The sequence below is a fragment of the Macaca mulatta genome, chromosome 1 (genome assembly GCF_049350105.2).
Source record: "Macaca mulatta isolate MMU2019108-1 chromosome 1, T2T-MMU8v2.0, whole genome shotgun sequence".
NCBI lineage: Eukaryota > Metazoa > Chordata > Mammalia > Primates > Cercopithecidae > Macaca > Macaca mulatta.
In genome coordinates this window covers 47451229-47476862 of record NC_133406.1, presented here as the reverse complement: position 1 = coordinate 47476862, position 25634 = coordinate 47451229, and the positions used below count along the sequence as shown (strand labels likewise).

Here is a 25634-nt window from a genome sequence, read left to right as displayed (position 1 = left end):
TTTCTAAATATATTCCAAGTGTGAACATTTTTTTCCTGCATAGCTGCATCATGAAAACTTTCTTTTTACTTGATATTTCTGTAAGCTCTTTATTTTTCCATGAATTACATTTCTATAAAAATTGTCAATAAAAATATGTCTGTCAAAATGCATCTTCAAATTTTATGTCACATTCATGAGATAGATTTTCTAGAAATCTGTTAGTAATCTGATATTCGTGGTCAAGGTATAGATTTTAGAATTCAAATGTTAAATTTCAAATTCTGACACTGCTCTGACTCTGTGACCTTGAGCCTATTGCTAAGTCTCCCTCTGACTTAATTTCTTTGGTCTAAAATAAGAGTAATGCTGGTAGCAGCCTCACAGGGTAATAATCTGCAGGAGTAAATGAGATGACACATATATAGCGCATAGTGCTGTGTAGGACACACTGCTGGTCTTCAATAAATCTGACCTAGTTTTATTTTCAGCTTAGGCCAGGAGTTAGAAAATGACTGAAGGAATTTTCTTGATTTTTAAATGATAAAAGTTCAAACTGCACCTATACTTACATGAGGAACAATCATCCACTTTACTGTTAGAAAACTTTAGGGAAAAAGTTGAAACACTTGCATCAAAATTTAAATGTACTTCCTTATTTCAGAAAAATGGTAATACATTCCTACAGATCAATTAAGAAAAAAAAAAAAACCTTCTCATAGTCTACAATACAAAAAGCTACAAGTCGTGTATATAATTTCTCTCATAGGTGTAAGTGCCATAAGAAAAGAGCATAGAAAGTGCTGCGCCAGGGCCCTTTTAAGGAGGAAAGCCAGGTAAGTTTTTCTAGGAGGCAGCATTATGCAGACTTAACTGACAAGAGGAAGGAGGTGGTAGGAAACTGTACTGTAAGTGGAGAGAAAACAAGTAATACAGCTTGGAGGCGTATGTATCATTCTATACATGACCCCAACTCCCTCAAAAATAGGACGTGTTTGAAACAGTCTGCTGCCAGAAAGTTTTAGTATTTCAAGTCGGAGGAATGAAACCCAAAGATATCTGTTATTACTAAAAGACCAAAAGCGCCTCCCCTTGGCCAAGTTGTGATCATTTGGGCATAAAAAGAGAATGATAAAGCTTGGGTTATAGAATATATTGATTCCATAGAAAGTCATGTGAATCTCATAATGTGAATATATATAAAAACATCTATATCATCTATAATATAGAAAATCTAACATGTAATACACACCGAAACATTTATCATTTCACTTTCAAAGTAGTAGGAATCCGGGAGTGGTTTTACATGGTAGTTTGGCTCAGGGTCAGGTTGCAGCCATCTCAAGGTTCCACTGTAGCTGGAGAATCTGCTACTGAGCTAACACACCTGGATGCTGGCAGGCCTCTGATTCTCAAGGGTCTTTACTGAAGGCCTTTCAGGTGCTACTGGATCTTGGCTTATCCCAATGGAAAGAGAGAGACAGACAAATTAAGATGGAAGCCGCAGTACTTTCCATTTTTTGTATTTATTTTAAAAATAAATTTAGAGAGTGCAAGAACATTTTTGTTACATGGATATATTGCGTAATGGTGAAGTCTGGGCTTCTTCTGTAACCATCACCCAAATAGTGTAAATCATACCACGTGGGTAATTTCTCCTCTCTCAACCTTCTCCCACGCCCCTGCCTTTTGGAGTCTTCGATGTCTAGTAATCCACTATGTATGTTCCTGTGTTCTCATTCTTTAGCTCCCACCTATAAGTGAAAACATGTGGTATTCGACTTTCTGTTTCTAAGTTATTTCACTTAAGATAATGACCTCCAGTTCCATCCATACTGCTGCAAAAGATATCATTTCAACCTTTATGACTGAGTAGAATTCCATGATATGTAAATACACCACCTTGTCTTTATTCATTCATCCATTAATGGGTACTTAACGCTGATTCTGTGACTTTGCTATTTTGAGTTGCGCTTTGATAAACATATAATTGCAGGCATCTTTTTTTATATAATGATTTCTTTTTCTTCGGGTAGATACCCAGTAGTGAGATTGCTGGATTAAATGATAATTCGAATTTTAGTTCTTTGAAAAACCTTCATACCATTTTCTGTAGGGATTGTCCTAATTGGCAGAGTGTGGTGGCACTGTTATCCCAGTGCTTTGGGAGGCCTAGGGTGGAGGATCGCTTGAGACCAGGAGTTTGAGCTACAGTGAGCTATGATTGCATCATTGCATTCCAGCCTGGGAGACAGAGCACCACCCAGTCTCAAAAAAAAAAAAAAAAAAAAAAAGGAAAAAATGTTCCTTTTTATTATAACCTATCCTTGAAAGTTGCTCATCATTACTTCCATCACTACTACTTCCTTTTTTTTCTTTTCCTTTTTTTTTTTTTTTGAGATGGAGTCTCATGCTATCACCCAGGCTGGAGTGCAGCGGCACAATCTTGGCTCACTGCAACCTCTGCCTCCAGGGTTCATGCAATTCTCCTGTCTCAGCCTCCCGAGTGGCTGGGACTACAGGTGCCTGGCACCAAACCCAGATAATTTTTGTATTTTTAGTAGAGATGAACGTTTACCATATTGGTCGGGCTGGTCTCGAACTCCTGACCTCAGGTGATCCACCCACCTTGGCCTCCCAAAGTGCTGGGATTACGGGCATGAGTCACCGCACCCGGTGTTCTACTTCACTTTAATTGTTACAAGATAATCACTAAGTCCCAGCCACACTTAACAGAAGAAGAATTTGGGTTCAACTCTGGAAGATAGAATGGATAATATGGATATATTTTTTAAAACTGTGAGTTATTACCAATGTAGCAAAGAAAAAATGGTGTCAAACTATATTTTTGAAAGATTATGGCTTAATCAAATGTTGTAAATGGAAAAGGTGACTCAATAGACATAATACATTATGATTGGAGTATGAAAATTTCAGGATTACACTGTTAATCAGAATGAGTTATTTACAAAGATAGGCAAAAATTTTTGACAGTATTAACTGATGAAGTCAATATGAAACAAATGGCAGGCCAATTGACCAAGTAATGTCTGAAAAGCATAGCTAAAAGAACACAAGGAGAAAGAACTGGCTTTCATGACAATTATACGTTCATCAAATTGATGAGCTTGAAAAGACTCATTGAAGTAAACATGGAGTTTGACTATAGTAAGTTGGTTTGCTGACTCATGGAGGTTTAGCTATGCTAGCAAATCTACTTCTTTTCCAGGAATCAATTGTTTAGTAACCCAGAACTTAAAACCTTAGCTTGGATGAAGAAGTAGTCTTTTCTACTCATGTTTGATAGTGTTAATATAATTCCAGAGATACAGAAATTATTATGGATTAGTGCACTGCAATTTTTAGAAGATATGAGAACACATGGAAATAAGAAATTAATTAAATCAGAGATATTATCATTTTATATAAATGTAAGTATTATAATGAGTGTTGTTATATTTTGTTTATGCTTTGTCTACAATTGAAAGTGTTTGCAATGTTCTAAAAACAACCATTGTTAAGTTTATAAATAGAAGCTGAAGTTCTGGATGGCTTTTACTTTTAGTAAACAATCTTTTTATTCAATAAATAGTTTTTTCAAAAAAATATTCTTAATTTTACCACATTTTATCCATAACTACATAAATATTTATTAACAAGTTGATAGTATTTATAAAGAAATATAGAATGTGTACTTAATAGTAAATACTACCTTCCACAAATCTTAGATTCACACTTGAAGACCCTAATGAACTGTTTTGATGGACACAGAATATATAGAACAATTAAATAATTAATCTCTTCATTTTAAATGAATATTATGGTTGAAGCACTAGAAAAGGAGCAATAAAAACCCAAATGAAAAATTAAAAAACTTTATTTAATAATAGTGCTCAAGTTGATTGTTAGGCTCTTTCTAAATCTATCAACTTCACCACTAGGTAACTGAATTATTTTAAGACTATGCTTTGCAATAAATAAAAAATCGCAATATACCTATAATAATTTATATTGATCTTTAATTTAGTTGGTGTTTTTAGTATTTTCTTGCCATTGTGCCTTTTATTTTCTTCTTACAGCTACAGCCTTAAGCCCTTTCCTATCAAAAAGCTTACAAATGTCATTGGAACAGCATAAGCTTTCTCAGAAATATTGGTTCACTTTTTTCAACTTAATGAATTGATTTGTTTTTCATGTTTCAACTAGATTTAATAGTGCAGATAAAATGAAATAATAAGCATACTCAGATCTCGAAATGTAATAAAATGAACATTTTTTCTGTAAAGACTATTCGATGATTCAATTTTGTTTCCTCTTACTCTTACTCTTAATGACTTGGGTCATTTGATGTACTCAATGCATAGCTGAACATCCTGGTGCATTTCTAAAAACTGAATAATTTGAAAATAATTATGTGTTTATTATAATACAAGTAAATTTCTGACCATTCCTACTAAAAGAAGACTTTCTGAGAAAAAAAATCTGAATTACAGTAAAGAAAGCTAGAAAAAAATAATAAATTCAATTTTATGATGAATCTAAATTCCCTAAAGGTAAGGATATGGTTACCACTTAACATCTATTCAGGGCTAAAAGTGCAGTTTGATTATTTGCTTTTTCATTAAGAGTCAACAACAAACTTTAAGCATTTTATAAAGTAAATTGAAGTAGTGAGTTTAATATATTGAGCAAAATGTGGGGCTCACAGTAATATTAAAAATGTTCATATTTTTAATCATAAAGAAAATGTAGGTTGTAAATCATGGTTAAAGATTGTCATTTTCTTGGAGCTAACAAGTCAACTAAACAGAGACTGGACTGAGGAACTGTCCGTTGAATAAATGCCAAACGGAGTAGAGGCTAAATAATAGACAGGAGACACAGAGCTGTGGAAAATTCCAAGCCTGACAAAGTGACATTATGATTTTTTATTTATGTTTTCCATGTCTTAAGGGTCTCATTTTGTAGCACAGAGAATTAAACATCTATTAAATATAACAGAAAATTAGGAAGCAATTGGAAGACACAGGAGAATGCTAGCATTTGCTCAGTTTGTGTTGTTCACATAAACTCCCAATTATGTTCCATTGCCTTCATTAAAAATTAGATTCGATACTCCAGAAGGTCAAGTTAGTGCAGGAATTTAGAATTGCTGTAGTGCTTCTGTCAAAAAACTAAGATGAAAAACTGTTATGCAATATTCAAATAATAAGAGAGTTCAGGAAGATGGTCAAGTACAATATCAACTTACAAAATCAATAATGTTTCTTCATAAATGCACTTACTAATTTAAAAATATAGCAGCCACAGATTACTGGGTCTTACCCCTTGAATTTCTGACTCAGTAGGATTGGGGTGGGACTGGATAACTTGCATTGCTAGCAAGTTTCCAAGTGGTATTGATGGTACTGGTCCAGGGTTCACACTGTGAGAGCCGATGCACAACAGAAGTCTGAACATGTGCACCAAAAGACATGTATAGGAAAGCTTATAGCAGCATCAATCATTATTATAAAGTATTTACAACAATTTATTATGTCAATCAACAACAGAAACTATAAATAACTCAGAGTATATTCAGACAATTGAACATTCTATAGTGGTATCAAAGAATGAACTACACCTATATACAATAATGTAGCTCATTCTCATTTTGAGCAAAAGAAAAATCTCAGAAAAAATGTATAAAGCATGTTTTAATGTATAAAATTCAATGTGAAACAAATTAAGATATTCTATGAGAATAGTTTTATGATTAAATCATAAAGAAAAGGAAGAATGTGAATAACCCAATAATAGAGAGAGTCGGTTTCCTCCATAGGGTATGTGGGTAGTGGGGAGATGCAATCATGGAGAGTATTGTTCTGTTTCTTAAGCTTGAGGTGAGTTATTGGATGTTTATTTTATTCTAAATTGTACAGACACATGATGCATACCTCTTCTATTTAGGGTATATGTCAGAATAAAAAAAAATTACAAGATAATGTGACCCCCACTCCAAAAAAAAAAAAAAAAATAGAAAAACCTTAAGTCAAAGCAAAAACAAACAAACAAAAAACAAACTATAATGTATGCAGAAAAAAATCCTACCAAAATGCAAAATAATAAAAATCTAAACCAAAATAGATAAAAGAATAAGTTTAAAGACAAAATTTGTCTTCTTTAAAAACATAATTGCACCCAAGTTATTTATAAAACCACTGAAGTATCAAGATAAATTTCAGCAAGATGGTTGAAGGAGTTAAAAAATTTATGAAAGATTAAAGGTCAAAATATCTAAATCAATTTTGTTTAAAAGAGGAGGGGACTCATCCTGCAAGATTTTAAGAAATGCACCTAAACAATAGTTATCAACACTATGATGCTCTTGCCCCAAACAAAGATATGGAACAGAACAGAGGGTTCAGAAATAGATCCATGTGGATATCATATAGATGAAAAGAGACATTAGTGAGGAAACATCACTTAGTACGTGCTGCTGTAAAAACAGATCCAAGACATGGAGAAAAGTAAAGCAGAATAGCTAATTTGCAATATACACACAGCAGACTCATATATATGACAAATAAAAAACATAAAGGAGAAAGGACAAGAAAATATGTTTATTACCTTCTTGCAGGAAAGCTTTTCTTGGGATCGAGGGCGCAGGGTGTTGCAGCAGGAGCTGGGGAATGTGAAGAGCTCTTGATGGCAGCGCCAGGGCCAGGACCGCTAATGATCTTCTGCCACAGCTGCCACATTGGCGCAAGGACAAGAAACACAAGGCTCTGGAGGCCACGGCGGTACTGTGGTCCGGGCCTCCGTGTCTGCTTTCAGAGCCAAATACACCACTGGGGCTGGAACTGCCCAGGAGGCCCAAAACAAAAAGCTGGTGTCCAGGCCTCCTGCCCGATGCCGCTGCAAGCACTAGGAAGTCTCGAGTCAAGCAAGATTCAAAAATTTATAGTTTTAATTCTACAAATGATTCTGGTGGTCCTGCAAGTCTGGGTAAATCTCTTTTGAAAGTGGTAATTAATAACAAACTAGAGCAAGGAATTATGGGAGTGATCAATGAACATAAAAAGCAAAACAATGACAAAGGAGTGATTTCTGGATGACTTACTGCCAAAAAAATTGCAGGATTTTTATACGGCCTTACAAGCATTTTTATTTAAGACTAAGACATTGAAGATGCCATGACCAATAATCTCTTACATGGAAGTGACCTTCATTCTGCCTTGGACTGGCTCTGTTTAAACCTTGCAAATGATGCACTGAAAGATTCACTGAAAGATTCAGTCAAGAATTTGAACATAAAAGTGGGCTGAAATTGCAGTCTCCCGTACAAGCCACTATTTCACCTCCATTGCAACCTAAAACAAAACAAAACAAAACAAACAAACAAAAACAAACAAAAAAGCAAAAGACCCTAAGATTAAGCCAAAAAAGGAAGAAGGAAATATGGAAGCAAATATGAAAGAATGGATTTCACGGTACACTGAACAATAAATAAAGAAGAAAAGAATGAGAATTCTAAAAGTTTAGAAGAAGAGAGAAAAAAATGGTCTCAACAAAAGGTACTTACATTTTGCAGCAAAACTGCTGGATGCAAAGGAGCAACTAGATACCTTTAAACTGGAAAAAAAAAAAAAGCAAAACCAAAAGGAGGCTCAGGAAAAAAATAAATAAATAAGGAAATTTCAAAGAGAAATGGAAACTTTAGAAGATGATCCAGTACTTAATCCAGCCATAAAGATTTCACATCAACAAAATGAAAGAAAAAAGCCTCCTGTGGCCATAGAGGGGGAAAGTGCATTGAACTTTTAAGTTATTTGAAAAATCTGCAGCTGCTACTGAAGAAGAGAAAGATAAAAAGAACCTCATGATGTAAGAAATTTTGACTGTACCGCTCAAAGTTGAACTGGAAAATCTCCCAAACAATTTCTGATTGACTGGTTCAGGAAGACTCTTCCGAAGAGTCCAAATCCTTCCTTTGAAAAAGTTACAGTAGATAGATACTGGAACTGTAGGGTTAGGGTAAGCAAGTCTGGAGGTGCTGTCCTGGTAGGATGCCTACAACCTTAACAGAGGATGGCATGCAAGCTCAGCACCTGAGAGGTACTTTAGTTCTTTATCATTTAGTTAAAGGGCAGTCAGTTCATCAGTTATTTCATCCTACTTCCCAAGATGTTTGGCTGGAGTGTAGTGATGCAGAAAAGAAAAGGGAAGAATTAAATAAAATGAAAACCAATAAACCATGTGATATTTTTATTGCCAAACTTTTGAACACATTGAAACAGCAGCAAAAACAGCATTCTGAAAATAAGAGAGAAAACTCTAACGATCCTGAGAAATCTTGGGAAAATTTAGCTTCTGTTGATTTTTCTGCACTGTCCTTGGAATCAGCAAACACTGGAATCAGCAAACACGGAAGATTTGGAACCTGTTAGAAACCTCTCTAGAAAGTTGCAAGGCACACCTAAGTATTAGAAACTTCTAAAGGAAATACAGCAGTTTCCTGCATTTAAACATTGGGATTCAAGTGTTGAAACTCTTTTTTTTTTTCTTTCTTTCTTCTTTTTTTTTTTTTTATTATACTTTCTAAGTTCCAGGGTACATGTGGATAATGTGCAGGTTTGTTACATATGTATACCTGTGCCATGTTGGCGTGCTGCCCCCTTCAACTCGTCAGCACCCACCAACTCGTCATTTACATCAGGTATAACTCCCAATGCAATCCCTCCCCCTGTCCCCGTGATAGGCCCCGGTGTGTGATGTTTCCCTTCCGGAGTCCAAGTGATCTCGTTGTTCAGTTCCTAAAGGCACTGCTGAGTGGTTGTGGCAGGTAAAACAAGGAGTGATAAAAGTACTCAGGTACCACATTTTCTGTTGGAAGTTTTGCTTCTAAATGAGTAGGGAGCAAGTAAATGTAACATTGCCTGTACCCAACCTCAAAGGATCTCAGCAGTGAGTTTAGCCACCAGACTGTGTGATGAATTGGGCTGTGAAAATGCACCTGGAGGAAGGAATTCTTTGTGTGGATATCAGATCCGGATGTTATCTCAAGCTTGTGAATCTACCAGTTTACTCTATTGTACAATAGGGGTTTTGCCAAGGAAACTTCAAGAAGATGGTCTTTTTGCGAATGCGTCTCCTGTTATTGTAGATGAGGTTCGTAAAAGAAGTGTCCAGACAGACCTCCTACTGACTATCTTAAAGGAAGTTTTACAAAAACAGTCTCATCTCTAGTTGATTCTAATGAGTGTGGCTGTGGGCAGTGAACAATTTTCCACATATTTCACACACTGCCCCACTCTCAGAATTTCAGGAAGAAGTTATCTTGCTGAGACCTTTCATCATGAATATATAATAGAAGAAACAGACTTTGTACTGTGAAAAGACTCAGGATATTGTCAGAAATTCCTGGAGTAGGAAGAAGAAATATTCATTAATGTTACAAACAAAGCAGGGGGAATAAAAAAATTAAGAATACATTTCAGTTCAGACTAGAGCAAATGCTGATTTAAATCTGTTTTACCAAAAGTACAGCAACTTCACTCAGCATGCTATTCTCTACACATGAATCCTCATAAAATCAACCTGGATTTCATTTTGGAACTTCTTGCATATTTAGATAAAAGTCCCCAGTTTGGAAATATTGAAGGAGCAGTATTAATCTTTTTCCCAGGCCTGGCTCGTGTTCAGCAGCTGTATGATCTCCTATCAAATGATAGAAGGTTGTATTCTGAACGATATAAATTGATAGCTCTGCACTCTATTCTTTCAACTCAAGATCAAGCTGCAGCACTCACACTTCCTCCTGCAGGAGTTAGAAAGATTGTTTTAGCAACAAATTTTGCACAGATGGGTAGCGCTCTTCCAGATACTGAGTTTGTAATTGACACTGGAAAAACAGAAGAAAATAAGCGCCATGAAAGCAGATAGATGAGTTCTTTGTTTGAGACATTTGTCAGTAAAGCCAGTGCTTTGCAGAGCCAGGGGAGAGCTGGGCGGGTCAGAGATGGCTTCTGATTCTGGGGGAACACAAGAGAAAAATTTGAAGGCTTTGTGGATTATTCTGTTCCTGAAATCTTACATGTGCCTTTAGAGAAATCATGCCTTCATACTATGAAGTGTAATCATGATTCTCCTGAAGATTTCCCTTTCAAAGCCTTAGATTCACCTCAGTTCCCAGTGATCAGCCATTCAATGAACTTCCTCCAAAAAACTGGAGCTTGTAAGCTAAATGAGCCTCAGCTGACTCCGTTGGGCCAACACCTTGCAGCTTTACCTGTGTATGTCAAGATTGCTAAGATGTTTATTTTTTGTACAGTATTTGGCTGCCTTAACCCAGTGGCAAAACTAGCTGCAGTCATAACAGAGAAGTCTCCTTTTACCACACCAATTGGTCGAAAAGATGACACAGATCTCGCAAAATCAGCTTTGGACAAGGTGGATTCAGACCACCTGATCATCTACAATGCATATCTAGGATGGAAGAAAGCACGACAGGAAGGAGGTTATCATTCTGAAATCATATATTGCCAGAGGAACTTTCACAATAGAACATTACTGTCTACCCTAGAGGTATTTCTTAAAATAGCTCACTCTCTCAGAGTCACGGATAACTGTAACAGGTTTATTTGGGAAAAAAGAATGCCTAGGAAAATACCTGACACACGGTAAGTGTTTAATAAACATTTGGTGAATTAGAACAAAAAAAGTTTTTCTTACAACAAGGTCTCAAAAAATGTAAATTTGGAACAAAAATATGTATTATTTTACTACACTAAGATCAAGGAGTTCAGCTTAACACAGGATACCTACAAAAAAGTTGACAAGTAATAGATTGTGATAATAACTATCATTTGTTATTTATATTTAAAACAGTTTAAAATAATATAAGATTAAATAATTGATAGAAAAATCTATCCTCAAATCAATGAGATGAAATACAAAATCCAATGGGGAAAAAATGGACAAAGTATATAAAGAGGCAGCTCATATATGGAGTACATGAGTGTCTGACAATTTCATTGGTAATCATACAAATATAAATGTAAATTAGCATTTTATGCATGTATGGTTAGCAAAACATGAAGTTTGATTGTATAAATGTTTTGGTGGATATATAGATACTTTGAAACATGTGTATAATGCTGAAAAGAGTTTAATCAGAAAAGTCATTATGGAAATAAATATGGAAATATAAAACAAAATTGAACATAAGTATATATTGTGATCTGCAGTTAAAATCCTTATACTCCAGAAATGCTTGAGCAGTTTCATGAGACTCACATACAGATACATTCATGGAAGCAACGTTTTTGCTAGCATTTAGATAAAGGCTACTTATATGTCTACTTATGGGAAATGTACAATAAAACGTGGAGGAGGCCTACATAAAAATATTGTGGAACATATTGAAGTAGGAAAATACATGCTTATATGCAACTGAAATCATTTTTGTTTAAATGTTATATTAACAAAGAGTTTAAGACTCATAACACAATGCTATTTAACGGAAATAAGGAGGTACGATCACAGAAACAAAAACATTCTTTGGCTTACCAAGATGTAGGTGCACACGCATGAGCAAGTGCATGCATGCACATGCGTGCATGCATGCGTGCACACACACACACACACACACACACACACACATTTAACCATAAGGGAAGGTTGTAGAGATTGTAAATGAGAAATAGAAATGATAGTTAAAAAAAAAAATTAAATAAAGGAAAGGCCTTGCAAAACTGTTGCTATGCCATGTACTGTGTAGTATAATAAACTCTCTTACATGTGCCTAAATTCAAAAGAGAAAGGAAGAAAAAAATGATTTTAAGGAGAAAAAAAAGGGAAGGAGGAGCCAAGAGAAGGAGGGAGGAGAGGAAAGTAAAAAAGCAAACCTGTAAACCTCCTTTCTTTAAAAGACTTTTCCACAATTTATGTCTAAACATCGAAATTCCTTGTCTCTAGTTTGAATATCCATGACAAATTTTATGTTTTTAACCTGAAGACTCCACCAAAAAATTATTAAAACAGATAAACAAATTCAATAAGCTGTAGGATACAAAATCAACATAAAAAAATCAGTAGCATTTTTATATGCCAAGAGCAAACAATCTGAAAAATAAATCACAAAAATAATGACATTTGCAACAGCTACAAATAAAATAAAATTAAATAACTAAGAATAACTTAACCAAAAATGTGGAAGATCTCTACAATGAAAACTTTAAAATATTGAGCAAGAAATTGAAGAAGACGCAAAAAAAGGAGAAATACTCCTTGATCATGAAATAATCAATATTGTTAAGATGTCCATATTATCCAAAGCAAACTGCAGATGGAATTCAATCCCTACCAAAATACCAATGACATTCTTCACAGCAATAGAAATATAAAAAACAATCATATAATATATATGAAACCACAAATGACCCGAATAGCCAAAGCTATCCTGAGCAAAATGAACCTAAGTAGAAAAATCACATTACCTATTTTCAAATTATACTACAGCTATAATTATCAAAACAGCATGGTACTGGCATAAAAACATACACACAGGCCAGTGGAACAGAATACAGGATCCAGATATAAATCCATATATTTACAGTTAACTAATTTTCAAACGAGGTGCCAAGAACATACATTGGGGAAAGGACAGTCTTTTCAATAAATTGTGCTGGGGAAATAGGATATCCATATTCAGAAAAATGAAAATAAACCTCTATTTCTCACCATATTAAAAAAAATCAAATCAAATTGATTAAAGACTTAAATTTAAAACCTAAACTTTGAAACTACTAAAAAAAATGGGGAAGTTCTCCAGGAGATTGGTCTGCAGATTTCTCAAGGGCTATACCAAAATTGTAGGCAACTAAAGCAAAAGTGGTCACACAAAGCTTCTATATGCAAAATAAACAATTAACATGGTGACGAGACAGCACATAGAATGAGATAAAATGTTTATTAACTATCCACCTTACAAGGGATTAATAACCAGAATATATAAGGAGCTCACACACCTCAATAAGAAAAAAATCTAATAATCGGAATTAAAAATGGGCAAAAGAGCTGAATAAACATTTCTCAAAAGAAGACATATAAGTGGAAAACAGGAACATGAAAAGATGCCCAGTATTACTGATCATCAGAGAAATGCAAATCAAAACTACAATGAGATATCATAACATCCCTTAAAACCACTGTTACGCAAATGTCAGGCAATAACCAATGCTGGTGAAGATGTGAAGAAAAGGGAATCCTCATACACTGTTGGTGGGAATGCAAATTAGTACAACTACTGTGGAGAACAGTATGGAGGTTCTTCAACAACCTAAAAATGAAGCTACTATATGTTCCAGCAATCCTACTGTTTGTTAGGTACCTATGCAAAAGAGGGGAAATCAGTATATTGAGCAGTTATCTGCACTCCTATTTTTATTGAAGCACTATTCACAGTAACCAAGATTCAGAAGCAGTCTAAATGTCCATCAAAATATGGATGGATAAGGAAAATGTGGTACATAAACACAATGGGGTGCTATTCAGTCATAAAACATGTTGAAATTCTGTCATTTGAAATAACACGGATTGAACTGGAGGACATTTTGTTACGTGAAATAAGCCAAGCACAGAAAGACACACTTCACATTTTCTCACTAATTTGTTGGAGATAAAAATTAAAATAATTGAACACCTGGAGACAGAAAGTAAAATGATGGTTACCAGAGGATGGGAAGGGTAGTGGAGTCGGAGGAGGTGGAAGTGGGATTGGTTTAATGGATACAAAAAATCTAGTATTTGAGAGCACAACAGGATACAGTCAACAACAATTTGTTTATTTTTAAATAAAAGAATATACTTGGAATGTTTGTAATACAAATAAATGATAAATGCTTCAGGTAATGGACACTGCATTTATCCTGATGTGATTATTATGCATTGCATGCATGTGTCAAAAAAATCTCATGTATCCCATATATGTACACCTACTATGTACCCATAAAAATAAAAAATATGTGTAAACAAAATTTGACACATTTGCCATATGAGATAAAATGCGTTTTGCAAATATGGAATGAATTTGTCTGAAAACTAAGAAATCCCTGCTGGTCGGAAAATTACAAAATAATTGTTCTGAAATGTGTCACATCTTATGAATTTGAGCTTGCTGGCTCTGCCTTTTAGAATGATAACACCAAATTATGTAAGTTCCGATGTAGTTAATTTATTCTTGGATACCTCACTGTCATCTTGCTCAGTTTCTATGTGATACTATGGCATGGTTATGTCAAAGGTAAGGCATGCTGCTGGAAGATATGGATGACGTAAATCTAATGAATGACATCACATTTTCATTTACTAGGACATAGCTGAGACAAAGGGGTGATTTTAATAGTGTCAGTATTGTCTCAATAGGTAGGTGTAAATATTAACAGAAACAATCGGGTTCACAAAGAAATATGAAACTACTTAGAAAGTGTACAAATTGATTTAAAAAGTATCAGGAAGACTTTTCATAGATACTTTTTATTTCATGTGGTTTAAATTTTATTTTTACTAGCAATTCCATTTGAAATATTTATTGTTATTGTGGGATTTGATAATCTCTGATTTTCTAAAAAATTCAACCCATAAAAATGACATTTTGCTTGTAATTATATATCTGAGTAAATGCATCCTCCCAACCTTGGCATCGTTGGCCCTGTGTTTATTGGCTCAGGTATACTATATACCTAATAAGGCTGCCAGGTTGGGCGCTGTGGCTCACGCCTGTAATCCCAGCACTTTGGGAACCGAGGTGGGTGGATCGCCTGAACTCAGGAGTTTGAGACTAGCCTGGCCAATATGGTGAAATCCCCATCTCTACTAAAAATACAAAAGTTAGCCAAGTGTGGTAGAGGGTGCCTGTAGTCCCAGCTACTGCTACTCGGGAGGCTGAGGCAGGAGAATCACTTGAACCCGGAAGACAGAGGTTGCAGTGAGCCAGAATTGTGCCACTGCACTCCAGCCTCGGTGACAGAGCAAGACTCCATCTCAAAAGAAGAAAAAAAAAAAAAAAAAAGGCACCTGCCTGCCAGACAGGTGCTAATAAGTTATCAGTTCAGTTGCTGATTATGTCCTGCACCTAGGTTTCTTCTACCTTCTATTTCAGTAATTCAAGGCTAAATTATCATACCCAGATTAATTGTATTTCAGGACCAAATGGACTTCCTCTGCAGATGCTACCTTGGTAATAGCTGCTGCTGGACTACCATAACCTCTTTGGTGGTTATGCTTACCTGATAGGCCCCATAATAACACTTCACTCTGTCTAGAGAAAAACATGTCTTAAATTTTGAAACTCTTTATAAAACTTGATCAATGTTAATTATATCTCCTCTATTCTACCTTTATTCGACTGATCTACGATTTTAGTTCTAATTTCTGAACTCATAGCTTTGCAACTTTGCCTATAAATTAGAAAGTTGTGCTTAACTGTCTATGTTTGTTATTGCAGCAATGTCTTGGTCAAAGGCTTCCACAGTCTATGCTAAGATGTTATAGATTGGGATGTAGGCATGAATGATTTAATTTGCTGCAAAAGGAGCTAAATGAGAAGGATAATACTCTGGAACTGGTATTGATTGTTAAGTTGGAGCACTGCCAGAGGTGGTAAGATATGAAGACTCATAGGCATTTACTAGACTTGACAAAATAATAAAGTAATAGTTGTTCTAATAGGGTGCAGCACAATTCTCTGGGTGGGCTTGTACTTACTCAGGTCTCCCCCATCTCTTGCTTGTAGTTTTCAAGAATAACTGCAAAATATATTGGGAATGCAATATCCTGAGATAGGTAGAAACTGCTTGAAAAAGCCTGGGCTTTGTTATTCTCGCTTGTGAAATCAAGCAGAGCTTCCAAGCTTTAGTTCAGTCAGTCAAGTTTCCCTGAACTACATAACCCATGGTGTGCTGCATTTTGGGTCCTATGCAAGTGGGACACATGCAGTTAAGACTCTACCCTCCCCAGGCAGTTTTCTTGAGAATTAGGGAACCAGCTCACAAACCTTAGACTTTTTTGGTCCATTGTTGCCTATTTGTACATAGTAAATTCACTTCATATAACTTGTTGCATGTGCATTCATTCCGTCACACCAGACTCAGACATTGGTAGCCAGGAAACTGTGACCCTACTTCACACTGGAGATTACTATAGATAATCCAGTGGCAGATAAAATTTGCAGATTTATCAAGGAATAGGCAAACCATTGTTGCCAAAGACGTTGGCAGTATGTGTGTGCTGGTAGTTTGATCCTACTGTTTGATTATATAGAAAAGTATTCCCATTCCCACAAACAACAACTTCAGTACTGTAGGAGCTGGGGTACTAAGCAGTTTGCCCCAAGCAGGATAAAAAGCAGAGGCCACTAAGGTGCTCTAGTTATGATAAATTGGCTATCATCTGTTAGGAGTTTGATCTCAGGGATAAGGCAAGGGCTCAGCTAGTGGAATTGTTGCATAAGCTTAGAATGAGACAAGAAGCAAGGGTCAGAAAGTGGGTCTAACTTAGAGTTTTTAAGTTTCTGTGGTTAATAGTATTTATAATTTTAGTGTTGGATAGCAAGTGATATTATGCATGGTATAAGTAAAGATATTTATTGTTTTATTCACTTCTGTTTCTCTCTCCCCCTAGACTAGCGTTTGGCTTAGAATAAGCATTCAAGAAATCTATACTTAATGTAGAACAGATAAACACAGGAATGGGAGGGAGAGTTCACAGTCTAAAGAATCAGGCAGGTCCTGACACAAACCCAGTTGGAAAATTGCTAATGATAAATGTTGTCAGTCAGAAAAGTCCTATTGTATATAAGAATGCATAAAAAATACAGGCTAAAAGACATTTCCATGTTTGACATAACTAAATAATTACTATTTTTGTATTTACAACATAGAGTGCAAAACCATTCAAGTATTCTAAACTACCAAATACATAGTTTAAAATATTTGACAAGTTATGTAATTCTATAGTATAAATAAGTGTCATGTGTATTACTTTTTTGTTTGTTGTTTAATGTAAGTATCATCAAGAGAAAACAATTAGAAATCATAATAACCACAGGTCACATCTTTATTAGCATTCAATTAAGTTTCAATTACATTGTTAATCTTTTTGTCATGTCACCTAAACTCATAAGTGCAATAACAATTAGATCTGTAGAAACTGAAAGAATCACTATTTAGAATATTTAATGAATTACGTAGCAAGATTTTTTCTCTTGAAAGAAAATTACTTTTTGAAAGTCTCTCACTTAGGAATAGTGATTTTTAAAAAGTCATTTTTGAGAATTAGGAGGCGGAGCAAGATGGCCTAATAGAATGCTTCAATTATCATTCCCCCAGAGGACCAACAAATTGCACAATTATCCATGCAAGAAAGCACTACATAAGAACCACAAAATCAAATTAGCAATCATAGTATCTGGTTTAACATAATGTCAAGGAAAAAGGCATTCAAGAGTGTGGAAAAGAAAATCTTGCATTGCTTACACCATCCTCCTCCAACTCCCATCATTGCTGCTTGAAGAGAGTATCTTTGCTTGAAGAGAGTATCTTTGCTTGGAGAGAGTACTCTGCTTGGAGAGAGTATCTCTGCTTAGAGGAAGGAGAATGAAGTGAATGTAGTACTGTGCATTGGAACTCAGTGCTGCCTTGTCACAGTGTAATACAACACAGGGCAGATTTCTGCCAGTGTCCAAAGAGGGAGAATTTAGACTAACCCTGGGTGACAGGATAATTCTCAGCACCAAGGTTAGGAATTTGAGCCCCTCTTGGTTCCACTACCAGCTGACTAAAGTGGCCTGGGACTCAGCATAAATTTGTGTGGCTGTCAGGCCACAAGGACCACAGTCTTTGGGCAAGCTCTGGAGCTTCCGTGGTCTCAGAGGCTGTGGAATTGAAGTGCATGCAGCTCAGTGCAACACCAACTGTGGTGCCCAGGAAATGCTTGTGTCACTTCTCCCTCACCTGTAGCCAGTGTAGCTTAGAGAGACACTCCTTGGGGAATGAGAGAGAAAAGTACAGAGGACTTTGTCTTGCAACTTCAGCAACAACTCAGCCACAGTAAAATAAAGCACCAAGCAAACTCTTGAAGCCCCCAGTTCTGGCCCTTAGCTCATGAATGATGTTTCTAAACTTACCCTGGGCCAGAAAGGAATTCACTGCCCTTGAGGGAGAACCCAGTGCTGTCAGGATTCACCACATGCTGACAAAAGAGCCCTTGGCCCTTGAATAAACTTTAATAGTAACCAGGCAGTACTCACCATAGGCCTTGGGTGAGACCCAGAACTTTGCTAGCTTCAGGTGTGACCCAGCACAGTCCCAGCTATGGTTGTCATGAAAGTGGTCATATCACCCAACCCCAACTCCAGGTATCCCTGGAGAGACTCGTTAAGATTGGAGGAAAATGAAGGAAGAAGACTGGGGGAAAGAGGAGGAAGAGAGCATGTGATGTCACCTGATAACCCAAAGAATTCTCCTTTATCTTACCCAAGCCTACCAAGGTGATGCCTCTAGGAATCAGCAAGGCAGTGTTTATATGGCTGCGTTGACCAAAGGCTTAAATCGTAATACCCAATTCTTTTGAATATGATGAAAGCCTCCTCAAGAAGGATGGGTTCAAATAAACCCATACTGTGAAGATTGAAATAAATACCTAACTCTTTACTGCCCAGACATTAATAAAAATCCACAAGCATCAAGAATTTCCAAGAAAATACAACCTCGCCAAACAAGTTAAATAAGGCCTCAGTTACCAATCTTGCAGTGACAGATGTATGTGAACTTACAGAGTAAGAATTTAAAATAGCTGTCTTGAGGAAGCTGTATGAACTTCAAGATAATAGACACAAGGAATTCAAATATCTTTCAGAGAAATTTTTAAAAGATTAATAAAAAAGTCAAACAGAAAAACTAAAAATGAAATATTCAATTGACATTCTGAAAATGCATCAATGCCTATCAACACCAGAATTGATCAAGCAGAAGAAATAATAAGCTTGAAGACAGGCTGTCTGAAAATACAGTCAGAGGAGAAAAAAGGAAACAGGAATTTAAAAAAAGGAAGAATGCCAACAAGATCTAGAAAACCACTTCAAAAGGGCAAATATAAGAGTTACTGGCCATAAAAAGGATGTAGACACAGAGAGACCATAGTGAAAATTTTATTGAAAGAAATAACAACAGAGAACTTTCCAATTGTGGCGAAAGATATGAATATTGAGGTACAAGAAGGTCGTGGAACACCAAGAAAACTAAACCCAAGTAAGAGTACAAGGCTTATGTTAACCAAAATCTCCAAGCTCAAGGATAAAAGAGAGGATTTTAACATCAGCAAGCAAAAGAAGCAAACAACATGTAAAGGAGCTCCTATATGTCTGGCAGCAGACTTCTCAGTGGAAACTTTACAGGCCAGGAGAAAGTAGGATGGCATTTCAAAGTGTGAAGGAAAAAAAAAAAAATCTTTCAGTCTAGAATGTTATGACCAGCAAAATTGTCTTTCAAACATAAAGAAAAAATTAATACTTTCTCAGACATTCAAAAGCTGGGAAATACTGTAAACACCAGACTTGTATTATAAGAAATGCTAAAGGGAGTTTTTCAGTCTGGAAGAAAAGGACGCTGATGAACAACAAGAAATCACCACTCCCTTGGGAATAGTAAGTACGCAGACAATACAGTATGAAACATATGTTAGGCCATGCAAAAACATTATTTTAATTGAAATAATATCAAATATCTTTTCTGACCAAATGGAATAAAACTAGAAATTAGTAAGAGGAACTTTGGAAACTATATAAACATATCCAAGTTAAACGATATGCTTCTGAATGACCACAGGGATAGTGAAGAAAGTAGGAAGGCAAATAAATATTTCTTGAAACAAATGAAAGTAGGTACATAACACACCAAAAGCTATGGAATATAGGAAATGCAGTAGTAAGTGGGAAATATTTTGCAATAAACACATAAATCTAAAAAGCAGCAAAGCTTCAAATAAACAACTTATATTTGCATGTTAAAATTTTAAAAATAAGAGCAATCCAAACCCAGAATTCATAGAAGAAAATAAATGATAAGGATTATAGCAGAAATAAATAAAATCGAGACTAAAAATATACAAAATACCATTGAAATGAAGAGTTGGTGTATTGAAAATATCAAGAAAATTGCCAATTCTTTAGCTCGACTAAAAATAAAAGAGAGAAGATACCAAAACATAAAATCAGAGATGAAAAATGAGACATTACAACTAATACTATAAAAATCCAAAGGATTCTTACAGACTATTATTATCAACTAAATGCCAACAAATTGGAAAATCTAGAATGAATGTTAAAATTTCTAGAAAGATACAAACTACAAAGATTAGACCATAAAAAAATCCTAAACATGAACAGACCAATAACAAGTAATAATATAGAAGGAGTAAAAAAAAAAAAATCTCTCTATCAAACGAAAGCCCGGAACCTGCTCGCTTCACTGCTAAATTCTAGTATTTAAATAAAAATTAATACGAATCCTACTCAAACTTACTAAAAAGAAATCTAGAAGGAAGGAATACTTCCAAACTCATTCTATGAACCCAGCGTTACTCTGACGCAAAAATCAGACAAACCCACGATAAATAAAAGACAACTACAGGTCAATATTTCTGATATCATAGAGCAAAAATGTCAACAACAAAAAATAGCAAACCAATTCAGCAACACAATTAAAAGATCATCATCATGATCAAGTGGGATTCCTCCTAGGGATACAAGGATAATTAAACATGTGAAAATTAATGTGATACATCATATAGTGTGAATGAAGGATAAAAACCATACGATCATTTCAATTGATGTTTAAAAAGTATTCAATAAAATTCAACATACCTTTATAAAAAACTAGGTATTGAGAGAATATACTTCAATATAATTAAAGCCATATATGACAAACCCACCACTAGTATTGTAATGAATGAGAAAAAAACGAAGGTCTTTCCTCTAAGATATGGAAAAAGACAAGGATACCCTCTGTCACCATTTATTCATCATGATGCTCAGGAAGTCCTAACCAGAGCAATCAGACAAAAGAAAGAAATAAAGAGCATCCAGGCCGGGTGCAGTGGCTCAAACCTGTAATCCCAGCACTGTGGGAGGTCGAGGCAGGCAGATCATGAGTTCAGGAGATCAAGACCATCCCAGCTAACACGGTGAAACCCCATCTCTACTAAAAATACAAAAAATTAGCCAGGCGTGGTGGTGGGCACCTGCAATTCCAGTTACTTGAGAGGCTGAGGCAGGAGAATGGCGTGAACCTGGGAGGCGGAGCTTGCAGTGAGCCGAGATGGTGCTACTGTACTCCAGCCTGGTCAACAGAGCGAGACTCCATCTCAAAAAGAAAAAAGAAAAAGACAAAGAAATAAAGAGAATCCAAATTAGAGAGTACATAATTAAATTCTTCTTTTTTTGAAAATGTTATGATTTTATATTTAGAAACAAAAAACAAACCCAAATCCACCGTAATATGATTAAAATTCATAAACAAATTCAGTAAAGTTGCAGGATGCAAAATCAACATACAAAAATCACTAGCATTTCTATATGCCAACCGTGCACAATATGAAAGAAAGAAAACAAGAATTTAATCCCATTTACAATAGCTATAAATAAAATAATATACCTGATATGATTTGGCTGAGTCTCCACCCAAATCTCATCTTGAATTCCCATGTGTTGTGAGAGGCACCCAGTGGAAAGTAATTGAATCATGGGGGCAGGTCTTTCCCGTGCTATTCTCATGATAGTGAATGAGTCTCACGAAATCTTAGGGTGTTATAAAGGGGAAGTTTCCCTGCCCAATCTCTCTCATTGCCTGGTGATATCCATGTAAAATGTGACTTTCTGCTCCTTTTGTCCCACCGTGAGTGAGGCTTTGCCAGTCATGTGGAACTATAAGTCAAATTAAACCTCTCTCTTTTGTAAATTGCCTAGTCTCAGGTGTGTCTTTGTCAGCAGTGTGAAAGTGAACGAATACAGCGAATTGGTACCAGTAGAGTGGGGCGTTGCTGAAAGACACCCCAAAAATGTGAAAGCGACTTTGAACTAGGTAACAGGCAGAGTTTGGAACAGTTAGGAGGGCTCAGACGAAGACAGGAGAATGTGAGAAAGTTTGGAAATTTCTAGAGACTTATTGATTGCCTTTGAACAAAAGCCTGATAGCAATGTGGACAATAAGATCCAGGATGAGGTGTTCTCAGATGGAGTTGAGGGACTTGTTGGGAAATGGAGCAAAGTTGACTGTTGTTACATTTTAGCAAAGAGACTGGCAGCATTTGGCCCCTGCCTTAGAGATTTGTGGAACTTTGAATTTGAGAGAGATGAGTTAGGGTATCTGGTGAAAAAAATTTCTAAGCAGCAAAGCATTCAAGAGGTGACTTGGGAGCTGTTAAAAACATTCAGTTTTATAAGGGAAGCAGGGCCCAAAAGTTTGGAAAATTTGCATCCTGACAATGTGATAGAAAAGAAAAACCCATTTTCTGAGGAGAAATTCAAGCCAGCTGCAGAAATTTGCATAAGTAACCAGGAGCCAAATGCTAATTCTCAAGACAATGGGGAAAATGTCTCCAGGACATGTCAGAGGTCTTCATGGCATCCCCTCCTATCAAAGGCCCAGAGGCTTAGGAGAAAATAGTTTCATGGACTGGGCCCAGGGTCCCTGTGCTGTGTGAAGCCTAGGCACTTGGTGCTCTGTGTCCCAGATGCTCCAGCTGTGTCTGAAAGGGGCCAACATAGAGCTTGGCCTGTGGCATCAGATGCTGCAAACCTCAAGCCTTGGCAGCTTCCATGTGGTGTTGAGCCTGTGAGTGCAGAGAAGTCAAGAATTGAGGTTTGGGAACCTCTGCCTAGATTTCAGAGGATGTATGGAAATTCCTGGAAGTCTAGGCAGATGTTTGCTGCAGAGGTGAGGCTCTCACGGAGAACATCTGCTAGGGCAGTGCGAAAGAGAAATGTGGGGTCGGAGCTCCCACACAGACTCCTCCCTACTGCAGCACCACCTAGTGGAGCTGTGAGAAAAGGGCCACCCTCCTCCAGCCCCCAGAATGGTAGATTTACCGACAGCTTGCACTGTGTGCCTGGAAAAGCTGCAGACACTTAATGCCAGCCCGTGAAAGCAACAGGGAAGGAGGCTGGATCCTGCAAAGCCACAGCGGCAGAGCTGCCCAAGATCGTGAGAACACATCTCTTGCATAAGTGTGACCTGGATGTGAGACATACAGTCAAAGGAGATTATTTTGGAACCTTAAGATTTGACTGCCCCACTGGATTTTGGACTTGCATGAGGCCTATAACCCCTTTGTTTTGGCCAATTTCTCCCAACTGGAATTGCTGTATTTTCTCAATGCCTGTAACCCCACTGTATCTAGGAAGTAACTAATTTGCTTTTGATTTTACAGGGTCATAGGTGGAAGGGACTTGCCTTGTCTCAGATGAGACATTAGACTGTGAACTTTTGAGTTAATGATGAAATCAGTTAAGACTTTGGGGGACTGTTGGGAAGGGATTATTGGTTTTGCAATGTGAGGACGTGAGATTTGGGAGGGTCCAAGGGTGGAATAATATGGTTTGGCTGTATTCCCACCCATACCACATCTTGAATTCCCATGTGTTATGGGAGGGATCCAGTGGATGGTAATTGAATCATGGAGGCAGGTCTGTCCCATGCTGTTCTTGTGATAGTGAATAAGTCTCACAAGAGTTTATGGTATTATAAGGGGGTGTTTCCCAGCCAAATCTCTCTATTTGCCTGCTGCCATCCACATAAAATGTGATGTGCTCCTCCTTGCCTCCTGCCATGATTGTGAGGCTTCCCCAGGCACGCGGAGCTGTAAGTCAAATTAAACCTTTTTCTTCTGTAAATGCCCAGTCTCGGGTATGTCTTTATCAGCAGCAGGAAAATGGACTAATAAAATACCTAAGAACAAAGTTAACCAAACAAGTGAAAGATTATAGAAGACTGATGAAGGAAATCAAAAAGAATACTGAAAATTAGATATTCCATTTTCATGCTTGGGAAAAATCAGTATTTTTAAATTGTTTATACTACCAAAAGCAAATTAGAGCTTGAACCTAATCTCTATCAAACTAACAATGACATTTTTCACAGAACTAGAAAAAATAATCTTATCCTAAAGTTTATATGGAACTAAAAAATACCCAAAATAGCTAAAGCCATCCTCAGCAAAATGAACGAAAATGGAGGAATTACATTACCTGACTTAAAATTATACTACAAAGCTATAGTAACCAAAATAGCATGTTACTAGCATACAAACATACCCATAGACCAATGGAGAAAAAATAGAAAATCCATAAATAAATAAATATATTATTAGTCATTTTTTTTTTTTCCAACAAAAGCACCAAGAACACACATTTGGGAAAGATGGTCTTTTCAGTAAGTGGTGCTGGGACAACCAGATATCCACATGCATAAAAGTGAAACTAGACCCCTTTCTCTCACAGTATAAAAATCCAATCAAATGTGATTAAAGACGTAAATTTAAAACCTGATACTGTGAAACTCCCAGGAGAAAACACTGGGGAAACTCTCCAGGACATTGGTCTATTCAAGGATATCTTGAGTAACAACTCAAAAGCATAGGCAACCACAGCAAGAATAGACACATGATATCACATCAAGCAAAAATACTTCTACATAGCAAAGAAAACTTTCTACAAAGTAAAGACACAACCCATAAAATGTAAGAAAATATTTGTAAACTACCCATCTGAGAAGGGATAAATATCAGAATATATAAGGAGCTCAAACTTTGCAATAGGAAAGGAAAAACAATCTGCTTTAATGATTGGCAAAATCTGGATAGATATTTCTCAAAAGAAGACACACAGTTGTCCAAGATGTATAAAACATACTCAACATTAGTAATCATCAGAGAAATGCAAATCAAAACTATAATAATATAGTATTTTACCCCAGTGAAAATTGCTTATATACAAAAGACAGTCAGTAATGAATGCTGACGAGGATGTGGAGAAACAGAAGCCCTTATACAGTCAGTGGAAATGTAAACTAGTGTATTGCCATTATGAAGAACAGTGTGGAGGTTCCTCAAGAAACTAAAAATAGAACTGTCATGTGATCCAGCAGTCTCAACTGTTGGGTATATATCCCGAAGAAGGAAAATTAGTATATCAAAGAGATATCTGCACTCCCATATTTATTGCACCACCATTCACAGGAGCCAAGATAGGGAATCAACCTAAGTGTTCATCAACTGATGAATGAATTTTAAAAAGTGGTACAAATACACCATGGAATATTACTCATTCACAAGAATAAAATCTTGCCATTTCCAACAATATGGATGGAACTAGAAGGATGTTATGCTAAGTGAAATAAGCCAGGCACCGAAAGACAAATATCACCCTTTCTCACTCATATATCGGAGATAAAAACAATTTAATTCATAGATATAGAGTAGAATGATGGTTATCAGAAGCAGGAAATAATAGCATGTCTGGGAGGGGGTAAATTGGTGATGAGTTAATGGGTAGAAAATATAGTTAAAATGAATAAGATCTAGTATTCAGTAGCACAATATGGTGACTATAGCTAATAATT

At 36.2% G+C, this 25634-nt stretch overlaps 1 pseudogene; it reads left to right on the top strand.

The window, feature by feature from the left end:
* The first annotated feature begins 3131 nt into the window (after positions 1–3131).
* On the top strand, positions 3132–16663 carry LOC100424634 (ATP-dependent RNA helicase DHX29-like; annotated as a pseudogene).
* The last annotated feature ends 8971 nt before the right edge of the window (positions 16664–25634 follow it).